Source organism: Physella acuta, unplaced genomic scaffold (assembly GCF_028476545.2).
Source record: "Physella acuta isolate Inbredline_101_S28 unplaced genomic scaffold, ASM2847654v3 ptg001106l, whole genome shotgun sequence".
NCBI lineage: Eukaryota > Metazoa > Mollusca > Gastropoda > Physidae > Physella > Physella acuta.
In genome coordinates this window covers 211287-225337 of record NW_026732623.1, presented here as the reverse complement: position 1 = coordinate 225337, position 14051 = coordinate 211287, and the positions used below count along the sequence as shown (strand labels likewise).

The 14051-nt window shown below is 42.7% G+C and overlaps 1 protein-coding gene across 1 annotated transcript in view; it reads left to right on the top strand.

Annotated features, from left to right (window-relative positions):
- The first annotated feature begins 11843 nt into the window (after positions 1 to 11843).
- Positions 11844 to 14051, top strand: part of LOC131955821 (mitogen-activated protein kinase kinase kinase 13-like) — a 29356-nt gene continuing 27148 nt past the window's right edge. Inside the window, exons 1-2 of the mRNA XM_059320103.1 lie at positions 11844 to 12148; positions 13061 to 13362. The gene's annotated coding sequence lies outside the window, so the exon portion shown is untranslated. The remainder of the gene's footprint in view (positions 12149 to 13060; positions 13363 to 14051) is intronic.

The window sequence follows — 14051 nt, the reverse complement described above, 5'->3', positions numbered from 1 at the left end:
TTGGGTGGGGAAAAGTCTGTTGGGTGGGGGGGGGGGGTCTGTTGGGTGGGGAAAAGTCTGTTGGGTGAGGGAAAGTCTGTTGGGTGAGGGAAAGTCTGTTGGGTGGGGGGAAGTCTGTTGGGTGGGGGAAAGTCTGTTGGGTGGGGGAAAGTCTGTTGGGTGGGGAAAAGTCTGTTGGGTGGGGGAAAGTCTGTTGGGTGAGGGGAAAGTCTGTTGGGTGGGGGAAAGTCTGTTGGGTGGGGGGGAGTCTGTTGGGTGAGGGGAAAGTCTGTTGGGTGGGGGGAAAGTCTGTTGGGTGGGGGAAAGTCTGTTGGGTGGGGGGGGGGGGAAGTCTGTTGGGTGGGGGAAGTCTGTTGGGTGGGGGAAAGTCTGTTGGGTGGGGGAAAGTCTGTTGGGTGGGGGGGGGGGAAAGTCTGTTGGGTGGGGGGGGGGGTCTGTTGGGTGGGGAAAAGTCTGTTGGGTGGGGAAAAGTCTGTTGGGTGGGGGGGGGTCTGTTGGGTGGGGAAAAGTCTGTTGGGTGAGGGAAAGTCTGTTGGGTGAGGGAAAGTCTGTTGGGTGGGGGGAAGTCTGTTGGGTGGGGGAAAGTCTGTTGGGTGGGGGAAAGTCTGTTGGGTGGGGAAAAGTCTGTTGGGTGGGGGAAAGTCTGTTGGGTGAGGGGAAAGTCTGTTGGGTGGGGGAAAGTCTGTTGGGTGGGGGGGAGTCTGTTGGGTGAGGGGAAAGTCTGTTGGGTGGGGGGAAAGTCTGTTGGGTGGGGGAAAGTCTGTTGGGTGGGGGGGGGGAAGTCTGTTGGGTGGGGGAAGTCTGTTGGGTGGGGGAAAGTCTGTTGGGTGGGGGAAAGTCTGTTGGGTGGGGGGGGGGAAAGTCTGTTGGGTGGGGGGGGAAAGTCTGTTGGCTGGGGGGAGGGGGGGAAGTCTGTTGGGTGGAGGAAAAGTCTGTTGGGTGGGGGGGAAAGTCTGTTGGCTGGGGGGAGGGGGGGAAGTCTGTTGGGTGGAGGAAAAGTCTGTTGGGGGGGGGAGGGGAAAGTCTGTTGGGTGGCGTGTATGTGGGCGTGAGTGGAGGGAAAGTCTGTTGAGTGGAGGGGGGGGGCGAAAAGGAACTGAGTTGAATATATTAAAGCGATATTCTGGTGATATTTTTCGGCTAAACTTGGTTAACATTTAGTGCTAAGAACATTATCTGTGTATGCTTAAAGAAGATTAAAACGGATTAAAATGTTTTTTTAAAAAAAAAACAGGTCTATTTTTTAAAGATTTAAATATCTACCGAGTAAACAGAATTTCTAAGTTTTTTTTCGTCCTTTTAATTTGACGGAATCTTTTCTGAACACGGCAATAGACGCCCACGGTTGGGTTTTGTTTCACCAGCGGGAAGATGAGATGGGGTTGATGTTCTAATGATGTTCTAATGATGTTCTAATGATGTTCTACTTAGATGATGGTTAATGCTGGGTCGTCATATCGATGGTACCATCATATTGTGACATGTGCTGATATCATCATTCACCGCATATTACCTTCACACGCCAGCATCTACCGACATGATGTTAACTACCGTATGATTTTAATTACCGACATGATGCCACCAACATTTACTACACCTACTATGACGACATCATTACATTGTTACCGGAAGTGAATTTTTATCATTGACCCCCCCCCCCCCTCCCCGGCGTTTTAAACACACAGAACAAAATGCCAGAAAGAAGACAAGTACCGAATTATGGCATTACATTTACAATCACCCACCTGAGCTAAAAATACCGTAATTAATTTTTGTAATCAAATATTGTCTGTCCGCATACGAAACGTCCCCACATCCTGTGACCCCCCCCCTCTCCCCCACCCCCCAGTGGTGAGATAATTCAGCAAATCTTGAGTCAACATCGCAGACAATCTTTTCATGCCCGGCATTGATTCTTGTTTTTTCTAGTTCATCGCGAAAAGATGGCGATACATCTTGCGTTTTGATTGGTCTGTTAGATAAATCTCCTATTTTGATTGGTCTGTGGGATAAATCTCGTGTTTTGATTGGTCTGTGGGGCATCGATCTCAGATTTGGCACCGAAACTCGAACCTTCTTATTCATGTACACTCTCGTGGGGCTAAAAATAGAAATCAAAGGGAAGGAATGAAGGTCTGGAGTAGGTTTTTTTCTTTGCTTATTTCCCATTTTAACGCTCGTTTTAGATTCTTTGACGTCATAAACACGCCACCCTCTGGTTGTTGAGTATTGATTCGTGGGATAATTAGGATAGTGGGATAATAGGGATAGTAGGATAATTAGGATAGTGGGATAATAGGGATGTCGGATGATGGGATAATGAGCATAGTGGGATAATTGGGATAATAGGACAATTAGGATAGTGGGGTAATTAGGATAGTGGAATAATTGGGATGGTGGGATAATAGAGATGGTAGGATAATTAGGATAGTGGGATAATAAGGATGTCAGATGATGGGATAATTAGCATAGTGGGATAATTGCGTTGGTGGGATAATTAGGATAGTGGGATAATTGGGAAAATCAGGATAGTGCGATAATTAGGATGGTGCGATAAAGGGATAATTGGGATGGTGGGATAATTTAATGATGTATAATTGGATAGTTTGATAATTATTTGGTGGGATAACGTGTTGGATAATTGGAGGCGGTGGGTGTGTTGTGGTATACACCCTATCTAGGTGTGTGGTGTTTTGATGGGTCGGCACAACAGAGACACCATTTGCTCCAGTTTAAGGGTGTCATAGTGTCTGCTGTAACGTTTTGGTCATGGTCTCGTCAGTAGGACGAACTCGATACTGTTTAATGCAAACATGTCCCTAGCCTTAATCTTAATGTTGACCCTATACCGTTCCCTAGCCTCGACTTCAATCCTAACCATAACCGCAGCATCGATACTAATATTAAACCACCATTCGATACTCCCCTGTCCTGCCGATGAGTTTGATAAGACCCAGATATTTTACTCGCATGTTCACCCATGCGTGACGACCACCAGCCCGTGACCGTTGGGTGGCTCGTGTGACCCGCGTCACGTGACCTGCGAGCACGTGCATGGGGTGAGTACTTGACGAGCGTGCGACAAGTTCGTTCAAACTCTGGGCGCGTGGGGTATCAGAAGTCTGGGTGTCTCTGTAGAACGGGGGGGGGGGGGGGGGTTGATGTGTTGATGTGTTGAACACAAATGCCACTGTGGGTGATGTTTTGATATTTTTGCACAAGGCCAGGTGGTTGGATTATTGTTGAACAGAGAACAAAAATGTTTGTGCCTTGTAAAACATAAAACACATGAAACACATGATACACATAAAACACATAAAACACAATGCCCGACGTATAGATGCCTGAAAGAAACACTGCTTTCTATCTCTTTGTCAGGCATACTCGTGCACATGCCCGCACTCGAAAATTTAAGTTATCTGATGTAAAGTATATCGATAGTTTAACTAATGTACGTAATATCCATACATTAAATAGTGGGTATAAATCATTTCGATACTTTAACTGGAGAGTATAAAACGTCGATAATTTAAAGAAAGTATAAACAAATTCGATACTTTACTAGTATAGACGAAATAGTTCAGTTAATTACTTCAGCGCTCAATACATTAACTAGTAAAGACTTTTCGATATTCGAACTCACGATACTTTAACTATTAAAGACTGTTCGATACTCCAGTTCTCGATACTTTAACCAGTAAAGACAGTTCGATACTCCAGCTCTCGATACTTTAACCTCTACTTGACCCCAGACTCGCCTGATGTAAACACAACGACCGCCCCTGTTGCCAATGGCAACGCTGTCTGCCACACGATCAAAGACCTCATTATTTCCTCAGGAAATATTTCGATGGCCGACAAAAAACTTTTTTGTGCTCGCTAGGCTGTATCACGCTTCAATGTGTCATTGATTTTTTTTTTTAAGTTGTAAAACTGGTGGCATTGTCTCCCCTTATTTGTATTATCTCCCCTAGTTTTTTGTTTATTATCTCCCCTTGTTTTATCTGTCTGTGTTGTGTCATGGTGCGGCCGAGAGCTATGTGTAGACCCAAATCTGAAGGGATATGGGATTAGGGATTAGGATTATGGAGTCGTGTGGTGTACCTGGTCAGTCATGAGGGGTAGGGATAATCAGTGGCGGGGGTCAGGTAGTGAGGTCAGTGTTTAAAAAAACACAACTTTAAGTACTCTATCGAACCTTACAGCAGGTGAAGTAGAAGTCACCTGTTTCAGTGCCCTGGTTAAGAAGAGATAGTTAAGTGACTTTAGTCCGAACTGTACCAAACCCCTTTTTTTCCTAACATGGGCCAGGTACCCGTGAGAGCTGGATGGACTCAGGGGGTCAGTGTGTGGTCACGTGATAATATCAGGGGGGGGGGGGAGTTCAAATATGTGGGGGTCAGGGAGTAGGGGATCACGTGATATTATTGGGGGGGGGGGTGAGCTCAAATCTGACAAGAACCAGGATCTGTGGGGTTCAGGGGGTCACGTGATAGTATCAGGGGGTTCAAATCGGGTCAAGACCTGGTCTATCGTGGGGCGGGGGTTGTAAAGTGTGGGGGTGGGGGTAGTAGACCTATCGGACACTTACATAACGCGTCTCTGTGCTTATCTGTAGTCACGTGATAGGGGTGAGCTACGTGGGAGCCTTGTCACCTGGTCGGGACAGTCACGGTGATGACGTCACGCCTGACCTTGACCGCAGGGGTTATCGGAGAACAAGTGTCTTGAGTCATTGGTAGATTACGTGTGGTTGTCTGGTTCAGATCTTCTCTCGTCTATTTATAGATTGGTTTCCTTGTCTAAGTTTGGTGTTACGATCTTAATAGTAAAAATATTTACCAGATTGTCAAGTATAGACGTGTATTGCGTTCTGATTTGTGATGGTGTTTTGATATAGTGTCGGCATGGTGAATGAGCATGTTTGAAATATAAATGTGTATGGGACTCTCTAGATAGTGTGAGCAGAAATAAATGTGAAAAAAAAAAGACTTCTTAGCTTCAGTGTCTTGGGCTAGATAGCATTTTATTCTACAATCCAATTTTGATCCTGATGGCATTTTTTTGTTCAATAATGGTGTAGATGGTGTGATGGTGTAGGTTGTGTTTTTGCGTATATTGTATTATGGTATAGATGGTGTATAAAGTTTTGATATATTTGACTCAAAAATTTACAAAATGTATTGTTTTAATGTACAGCTTCTAACATACGAGTTTTAACTTAATCCCTGTAGTCTGGTCAAGCATATAGAGGAACTCCTTCTTGATTACTATGTGATACAAATAATTAACGCCGTCATTTGATCCTTGTATAATTTTATAGCCAGAGTGATATGCCCTTACATTGACTGACCCCTCGAAATTACATGCTCAAGTCATTTGTCTTGACTGACAAAGTCACATGACTGCGTTAAAAAACGCGCAAGTGAAAAAAGTGTTCTTGGATAACGTTCTAGTATTGGTTTAACCTACAGTCTCTACAGTTATAAAATCCCGTGTCACGTGATTTAGTGAACATTCAAGTTTTGTGTACACACTCGGTAAGGGCTGACCTCCTAGAGAATGTTCTAGAGTGATTGGGAGACTGGAACATTCTAGCCCTGTAGCCTGTAGCCCTCTAGCATGGTTTTAAATGGATATTCCGGCTCCCTTAAAGGATACACTCACAGCATGGATACTTGGGTTACCTGTTGGATTTAAGTACACTACCAGCTGGATTAGCTATCCAATGAGATAATAGACTGGACACCTTTTTTCTCAGAATGGATATAATCAAGTGGATTATCTTGAGAGCGATTTTAATAGGTTGGTATTTTATCCTGGTGCATCTGTTTCCTCGTGTGTGTGTGTGTTTGTGTTTTAGTGTGTTTGTGTTTTAGTGTGTGTGTGTGTGCATATGTGTATTCATTTTTACTTTGTTAGTTGTTGTATACATTCATATTTTTGTTAACAATGTTGATATTTTTATTGTATTTTGTTGTTGTTGTCAATGATAAATCATGATAAATCCGAAACACAAACCCGGCCAATTTATCATTTAGAATTACCATTGATGATAACGACTTCTAATCCACAACAAACCATAACACTCACCATAATCAACCGCCTGATAGTGGTACATGCACGTTCAGACCCTAATGGCTGTTTCAAGTAGAGTTTATCTGTTTCTACACACCCAGGTTCATGTCTGAATCTTAATCCAGCTCTGAAGCCAACATACAGTCCACTGTAAGATAGGTGAAGTAGAGTTTATCTGTTTCTATACACACAGGTTCTTACTCTAATCATAAACCAAGGATCTTGAATCTAAAGCCTAACCATCTTTTCTATGAGCCAACTTTAAACAACTCTTAGTGTACGTGTACTTTGTACGCACAGGTTTGTACGCTATACGTTTATGTGTACGTTGTACGCACAAGGTTGTGTGTATGTGTTGCCTGTCAATACGTTTGTAGTTTGTTTAAAATGTACGTACATATTCGTTTTTAACTAACAGTATTAATTAGATTACTCAATGAACAACACCACAAGCTAATACCACACTAATTTCTCCTATCATTAATGACCGTACACATTAAAGCCCCTAAATATTAATAATCCGAAACACTAACGACCCCACACTAATGACCCCCACACACACAAGCCTCCTCCTCCCACACACCCACACAGATTTACGACCACCAGCTAAATCCCCACCACTTCCCCCCACCCCCACCCCCACCCTCTAACCATAACACGACATTAAAACCACACTGCAACAAATTTCACCTCGTTAAATATCGACCCATCGATCCTGTCCCCCACACTCCCCCCACCCCCGGGTCCTATACACGCTCTGTAGGTCAGTGTTTTCTCTTGTGCCAGCAAGCCACATACAAACATACAGACAGACAGATGTACTTTTGGTTAGATCTCCTTGTTTGCTTGTTTTGGTCTCTTTATATGGGCTAGTGGGGTGTGAGAGTTGTGGGTGTGAGAAAGAAGTGGGGAGTGAGGGGTAGAGTTCAGGGGTGTGGTATAGAGGTGTGGGGGAGAGGTCTGTAAAGAAGTGACTTTGTGGATATTTTCATTTCAACATAATATTATATGCCGCTTTACCAGAGCTAGATCCTTCAAAGTCCATTCATCTTTTTTTTTAATCGAGACATAGGTCTATACCCCGTATGTTCTAAAATCACAAGGCATAATTATAAACAAAGTCGTGGTCATATCTCTCTCTCTCTCTCTCTCTCTCAGCATTATTAAACAACAATTACTTTTTGCCAAGTATTAATATAGACACGTTACTGAAAACAACATATTCAAACCTTGTGAACATTTTAACAAACATTAGTTACAACAATCTGGTTCAATATACGTGTGTGTATCAGTATGTGGTTGCCCTATCTTGTACAAAACATAAGGCGTTAAAAGTTGGTTGTCTGGCTATTTGTGTTAAAATACCTGAGTCCCCAACTTTTTCCTTGTAAAAACAAAATGTAACTTACACTTGCCCCTAGTATTGAATGTAACAAAATGTAACTTACACTTGCCCCTAGTATTGAATGTAACAAAATGTAACTTACACTTGCCCCTAGTATTGAATGTAACAAAATGTAACTTACACTTGCCCCTAGTATAGAGTGTAACAAAATGTAACTTACACTTGCCTAGCTATAGAGTGTAACAAAATGTAACTTACACTTGCCTAGCTATAGAGTGTAACAAAATGTAACTTACACTTGCCTAGCTATAGAGTGTAACAAAATGTAACTTACACTTGCCTGGCTATAGAGTGTAACAAAATGTAACTTACACTTGACCTGGCTATAGAGTGTAACAAAATGTAACTTACACTTGCCCCTAGTATAGAGTGTAACAAAATGTAACTTACACTTGCCTGGCTATAGAGTGTAACAAAATGTAACTTACACTTGCCTAGCTATAGAGTGTAACAAAATGTAACTTACACTTGCCTAGCTATAGAGTGTAACAAAATGTAACTTACACTTGCCTAGCTATAGAGTGTAACAAAATGTAACTTACACTTGCCTGACTATAGAGTGTAACAAAATGTAACTTACACTTGCCTGGATATAGAGTGTAACAAAATGTAACTTACACTTGCCTGGCTATAGAGTGTAACAAAATGTAACTTACATTTGCCTGGCTATAGAGTGTAACAAAATGTAACTTACACTTGCCCCTAGTATTGAATGTAACAAAGAACAGACCCATCGACCCACCCACCCATCCCCTGCTTGTACTTCATAATGACCCACACGTTTTTAACAGCACAAAAAAAATGATAAGATAAAAAATGGTGGAGCAGTTAAGACCCATTAGCCCAGCGTTCACCGACACTCCCCCCCCCTCACACCCCACCCTGCCTTTGATCCCCCGCGTACATCCGATCCCCAGATTTATTCCCCGTCCACGGGCGAGGGACCATCACGTGACTGATCGAAAGGCTCCTGTAATCCAATCATGAATTATTGATCAGGTAATTGGTATCGATTTCTGGCTGGCCGTTTATTCTTGGTGAAAAATATTCATGTCAGATGTACATGTATGTCATCATACAACATTTAACTGTGACAGATGAACATCATCATACAACATTTAACCGTGGCAGATGTGCATCATCATACAACATTTAAGCATGACAGATGAACGTCATCATACAACATTTGAACGTGGCAGATGTATGTTATATCATCAAACAACGTTTAAGCATGACATATGACCATTTTACTGTGACAGATGTACGTCATCATACAAAAATTACCCATGACATATGTATACCATGATGCAACATTCAGAACATAAGGAATTTTTACGATCATAACCCCCGTGTCTAGCCCACAACACAGTAACCAGAACGCTAGTGGCACATAGATCACATCTTATGGTCTACGTGTAGATCAAGTTGCCCTATGTTTATCATTGTGTTAATAAATGTTACATCTCACAAGCCAAACTCTGAAGAAATGACTCCACCATTGTGTCAGTCAATGTCTCTAGAGTCTGTTTTGTTGCGTCAGTCATGCCCTACAGTCTACTATGTTAGTGGAGTCAGTGTCTTTTTAGTCTACATGACTCCATCATTACGTCAGTCAATGCCCCTACAGCCTACATGACTCCATCATTGCGTCAGTCAGTGCCCCTATTATGTTAGTGGAGTCAGTGCATATTTAGTCTACATGACTCCATCATTGCGTCAGTCAGTGCCCCTACAGTCTATTATGTTAGTGGAGTCAGTGCCCCCAATGTTTTGCTATCGACCGATGTAAACAAACCGCTACAGTACTTAGTTTACACGGGACACAACTCTGCTCTCACTGGGGACGGGGCGGGCTGAGGTAGGGGGTGGGGGTGGGGGTGAGTTCGAAAGTTTAAAATATCAGCAACATGTGGCGGCCTTGATACAGTGGTCACGATTTATCGGCGCACTCAACACGAGAACAGGCCCTAGCTCGGCACAGTTAACATTCTCTTATTTCTTCCATTATTGCCAAGATTGAATTCTGTTTTCTTTACGATTGCCGCGGACATTTCTTGTGATGGCGATATTAGCACGTGTTGGCAATAAGACGACGGTAATACATTGTGTCGACGTTAGATACGGGAGTCACGTGACACGGTTAGATGAAAGGAAACGTGCACGACAGGCCATTGGACACGTGAGTAATGTTGTGTAATAAACATGACGGGTATCACGTGGTCGCTGCTATTGTCTGGAGCTGACGTCACGGATGGAGATATTGGAACATGCATCACAACAGGCAGCGATTGCTCCCTTAAGGCTGAGTCAACTCACCTCGTCACCACGTGCAGTTGATGATCATACGCACCCAGTGGTGGTAGTGGGGGGAGGGGGGTTAGTATTTGTTATATTCTGTTATATTGGGTGGTGGTTATATAGAATAGTACTATACAACATGGCCTACGATTTTCAGTATTCCTACTGTCGCAAAAAATCTACGGCTTGGTTGTTTAGTTGATACCACTGGCTTACACATTTTTAAGTTAACACAATCTAAAGCTGTGAGATTGTTTCTGGTAGGGATGTAACATGAGATTTACCATAAAACAATCTGATCCGCAGTGTTTAATTTTTTTAATTGCAAATTTGTGTTGGGTGAAGGGGGGGGGGGTCACGGAAGTGCATAGTTTCTTCCAGGCATCTCTTCCGGGGGGGGGGGGGGCTTCGCCAAAAGATTCACCCCCCCCCCCCCCCCGAACGAAATGAAATTTATATAATTTATATAGAAAATATATACTTTTAACAGTGTCCGCCCCCCCCCCCCCCCGAAGAAAATCTACCGCCCCCCCCCCCCCCCCCCCCGAAAATTTCAAGTGCCCCCCCCCCCCCCCCCGGAGAAAAGAGTCTGGAAGAAACACTGTAGAAGTGATAGTTAATACAAGGCCTGGTGTTATATGTAGTGTAATATGAGGGTATTGAATTTGTGAAGATGTGATTTTGTTGTGTGTGTTATAAAATACGTGCACTGCCCAAAGGGCCGGTGCTGTCCTGTACTTGACATCAAGGTTACTACACACATCAAGGTCACTACATACATCAAGGTTACTACACACATCAAGGTCACTACACACACCAAGGTTACTACACACGGCGCTGTGTGATTTACCAGTGTTAGACATGGATTAGCTCTGACTTCTAGAACACAACACAGCACCGCACCGTATCGATTGTGTGCTTCTTGTCCTCAGTTATTGGCGCGCGCTCCAGGCTAATGTCAGACCGCCTCTCCCCCTCCCCCAACACACACACTTACTGTCTTCAAGCACAAGGTATAGTGGAGGCGAGCGAGTTGACGAGATTCCTTCCATAATATTGTTGACATGGAATAAAAACGTGCTTTTTAGATTTAGACCGTAAAAAAAATAAAAAATAAAAACTTAAGCCTAAAATTAATTTAGAAATTTTATATTTTTAGAATAAATGCTATAAAAGTTGCAAATCCAGAGAACTTGAAAATAATTTGTTGAGTTTAAGGTACATTTCTATTTATTTTCATCAAGCCTAAGTTAAAACCGGATGTTTCACTTTCGTAAGACAAATATTGATTGGCTGTACAGTAACTTAGTGATCGATAACTATTTGTTTACAAAACTTTGCAGATCAAGTTTTTAAATAACAATGCAAATTAAAAACCCCATGACCTAGTTTTCTATTTTTAGCTTACAATGTGTACAATAAAATCAATGTCGGCCTATCCAATAGCAGGATGCCATTGTTTATGTCGCCATTACACGTGAAAACCAAATTGTTTTGGCTTGTTTTTAAATTTTCAATTAGTTACCGAAAATTTTTAAAACATCAAATAGACCCAATCTTTAGTAAAGTCCGAAATTAACCAGACAGACAGGATTTTATAACCATATTAATTGTAACTACGCCGTGCCTGATTTTTAAACTAATTTATACACCTCTCAAATACCTTTGAGAGTTTTCTCGCTCGTGTCCGTTGGGAAATTGTTTCAGAAAAATCAACCATTTCTACTGCACTGGCCTACGCCTATTTATTGACCTTAAGTTAACCTTTTCACAGAGCTATAGATGACCTACACATATCCACTGACCTACAGATGACCTACACATATCCACTGATCTATTAATGACCTTATCCACAGACCTACACCCATCCACTGACCTTACATGCTCCTACATCAACGCTCCCCTATACATCACCCCCGCGCCCCCCTCTACAGCAGTCTAGTACACCACACGATATTGGTCGTGTTACGACATGTGTCGCAGCCAATCAAATGGATCGATACATCAGCTCACGTGCCTTCGCATAGCCTGACCTACTTGTTTGTTTTGACGTGGCCGGGCTAGGTCAACGCTTGTTTGTGTCTGAACCTTACCGAATTTTCACCGTCCGTGTTGTCAAACCAACGTCTGTTCTTATCTCTCCGTGCTGGATTTCTGTGCAGGAGCTCACGGTTACGTCAGCCGGTCACCTGATAGCCGGAGGCCGTGGTTTGGGTGCTGTGTAGCGCTACTGTTGCCGTGTGTTGTGATCGGCCGTCGTTTTCACTCAGTTCATGGCCTAGCAGTCGTTTAACTTAGATTCTTATTCATGTCAAGAAACTACTGGAATGTAACTGTGTTGTGAAGGATATCAAATTCTTTTCAAGTGTAAATAACAGATTTCGATAGTTTTAATTATTTTTTTTAAAACCGATGTTCACTTGGTTAATTAGTAATTTGAAATTCAAATCAATGCATTAGCCTATTTTTAGGCCAATTTGGTTTTTAAATTAGTTTCCAATATGGCGCCACTGAAATAGTTGGAATATTTGGGATTTTCCGAATGTTAAGTAGTTGATCTAGTGTTGGCTGTAAGTTGAGATGGGCTAGTGGGTGATTCGTTTGTGTGTGGATATTTGGTGGTTTAATGAGCGGGTATTTGGTGGTTTAATGAGCGGGCATTTGGTGGTTTAATGAGCGGGCATTTGGTGGTTTAATGAGCGGGCATTTGGTGGTTTAATGAGCGGGCATTTGGTGGTTTAATGAGCGGGCATTTGGTGGTTTAATGAGCGGGCATTTGGTGGTTTAATGAGCGGGCATTTGGTGGTTTAATGAGCGGGCATTTGGTGGTTTAATGAGCGGGCATTTGGTGGTTTAATGACCAATTGGTTTGTGGTTTAATTAGTAGACATGCCACATTTGGTGGCTTGATATGTAAACTTTTTGTGGTTTAATTTGCAGAGGTCTCTATTTTGTGATTTTTTTGGTGTTCTTTTATAGTGTAGGAGAAAAGAAAATCTATTCTAGATCTAATACATACATTTGATGGCAGAGTTTCTTCCAGGCATCTCTCCGGGGGGGGGGCAAAGCCCCCCCCCCCCGAAATTTTTTTACCGCCCCCCCCCCCGAACGAAATGAAATTTATATAATTTATATAGAAAATATATAGTTTTAACAGTGTCCGCCCCCCCCCCCCGAAGAAAGTCTACCGCCCCCCCGAAAATTTCTAGTGCCCCCCCCCCCGGAGAAAAAAGTCTGGAAGAAACACTGTTTGATGGGCTGATGGGAAACCTCTCGTAGTTCAATGTACAGGAATAAAGATTTTTTGTGAACTTTCAAGAGTAGGCCTACATTGATTTAGATCTAAATACATTTCATGAGTCGTGAGTTGACATTTCCTGATTTCAAGTGCGTACATTCCGTGTGCTGATGTGTGAGCTTTAAGTTTTGGCTGATGTGCAAACATCACGATGTCACTGACACACATCTCGATGCTGAGGTAGACAGAATATCTGCCATCATGTCTCTCTCGTTGATATCGTCGTGCGCCGTGTGTGACGTCAGCTGGATGACGTACCTGCTGGACGTGACGTAGTACACAGGTAGGTCCACGATGCTAAATCAGTCAAAGCCAGGCCCTTCGGAGCTTAAACGTTGCTGTTTTTTAAAATGTTTAACCCATGTATGGAAACTACATGTTGGGATCATAGCCCATTGTTTAATGCTGAGAGATTGTTGATGGCTATATAATATATATTATGTCAAAGGTCAGTTTGTCCGAATGTATGAGCAGAAAACGTACACTTTGTGACGTCAGCTGTTCAACGAACTTGTCTTGCTATTCTTAGTCCCGGCTTTGCTCATGTCCCTGTTGTATTATGTTCTTGTATAAAGTTGTATGTGCGAATTGTATATGTAGTCATGATTTATGTGGCTTATATCATATGCCTGCAGATCTATAAAACAAAAAGCACTTTAACCGTATGGTGGGGAGATGTTTCAGCCAAATTAGAGTTGTAAATTTTACAAACTTGCCACCACCTACAACAAACAAAGGCATGAGACTAGGATATAACGTGGTCGAGACGTAGAGTACAACACTGGTGACCTACAAGTCTGTAGTTTCTATCCCGTGTCACTACTCGTCTCTGTGTGAACTCATCTCTAGTTGGGTACCCAGCCTAAATCACACAGCATACAAACAGATCTCCAGCACAACACTGACTGTCTGTCTAACTGCCTGTCTTTGTACCTGTTATTGTGCCTGTCTTTGCACCTGTCTGTCGTTCAG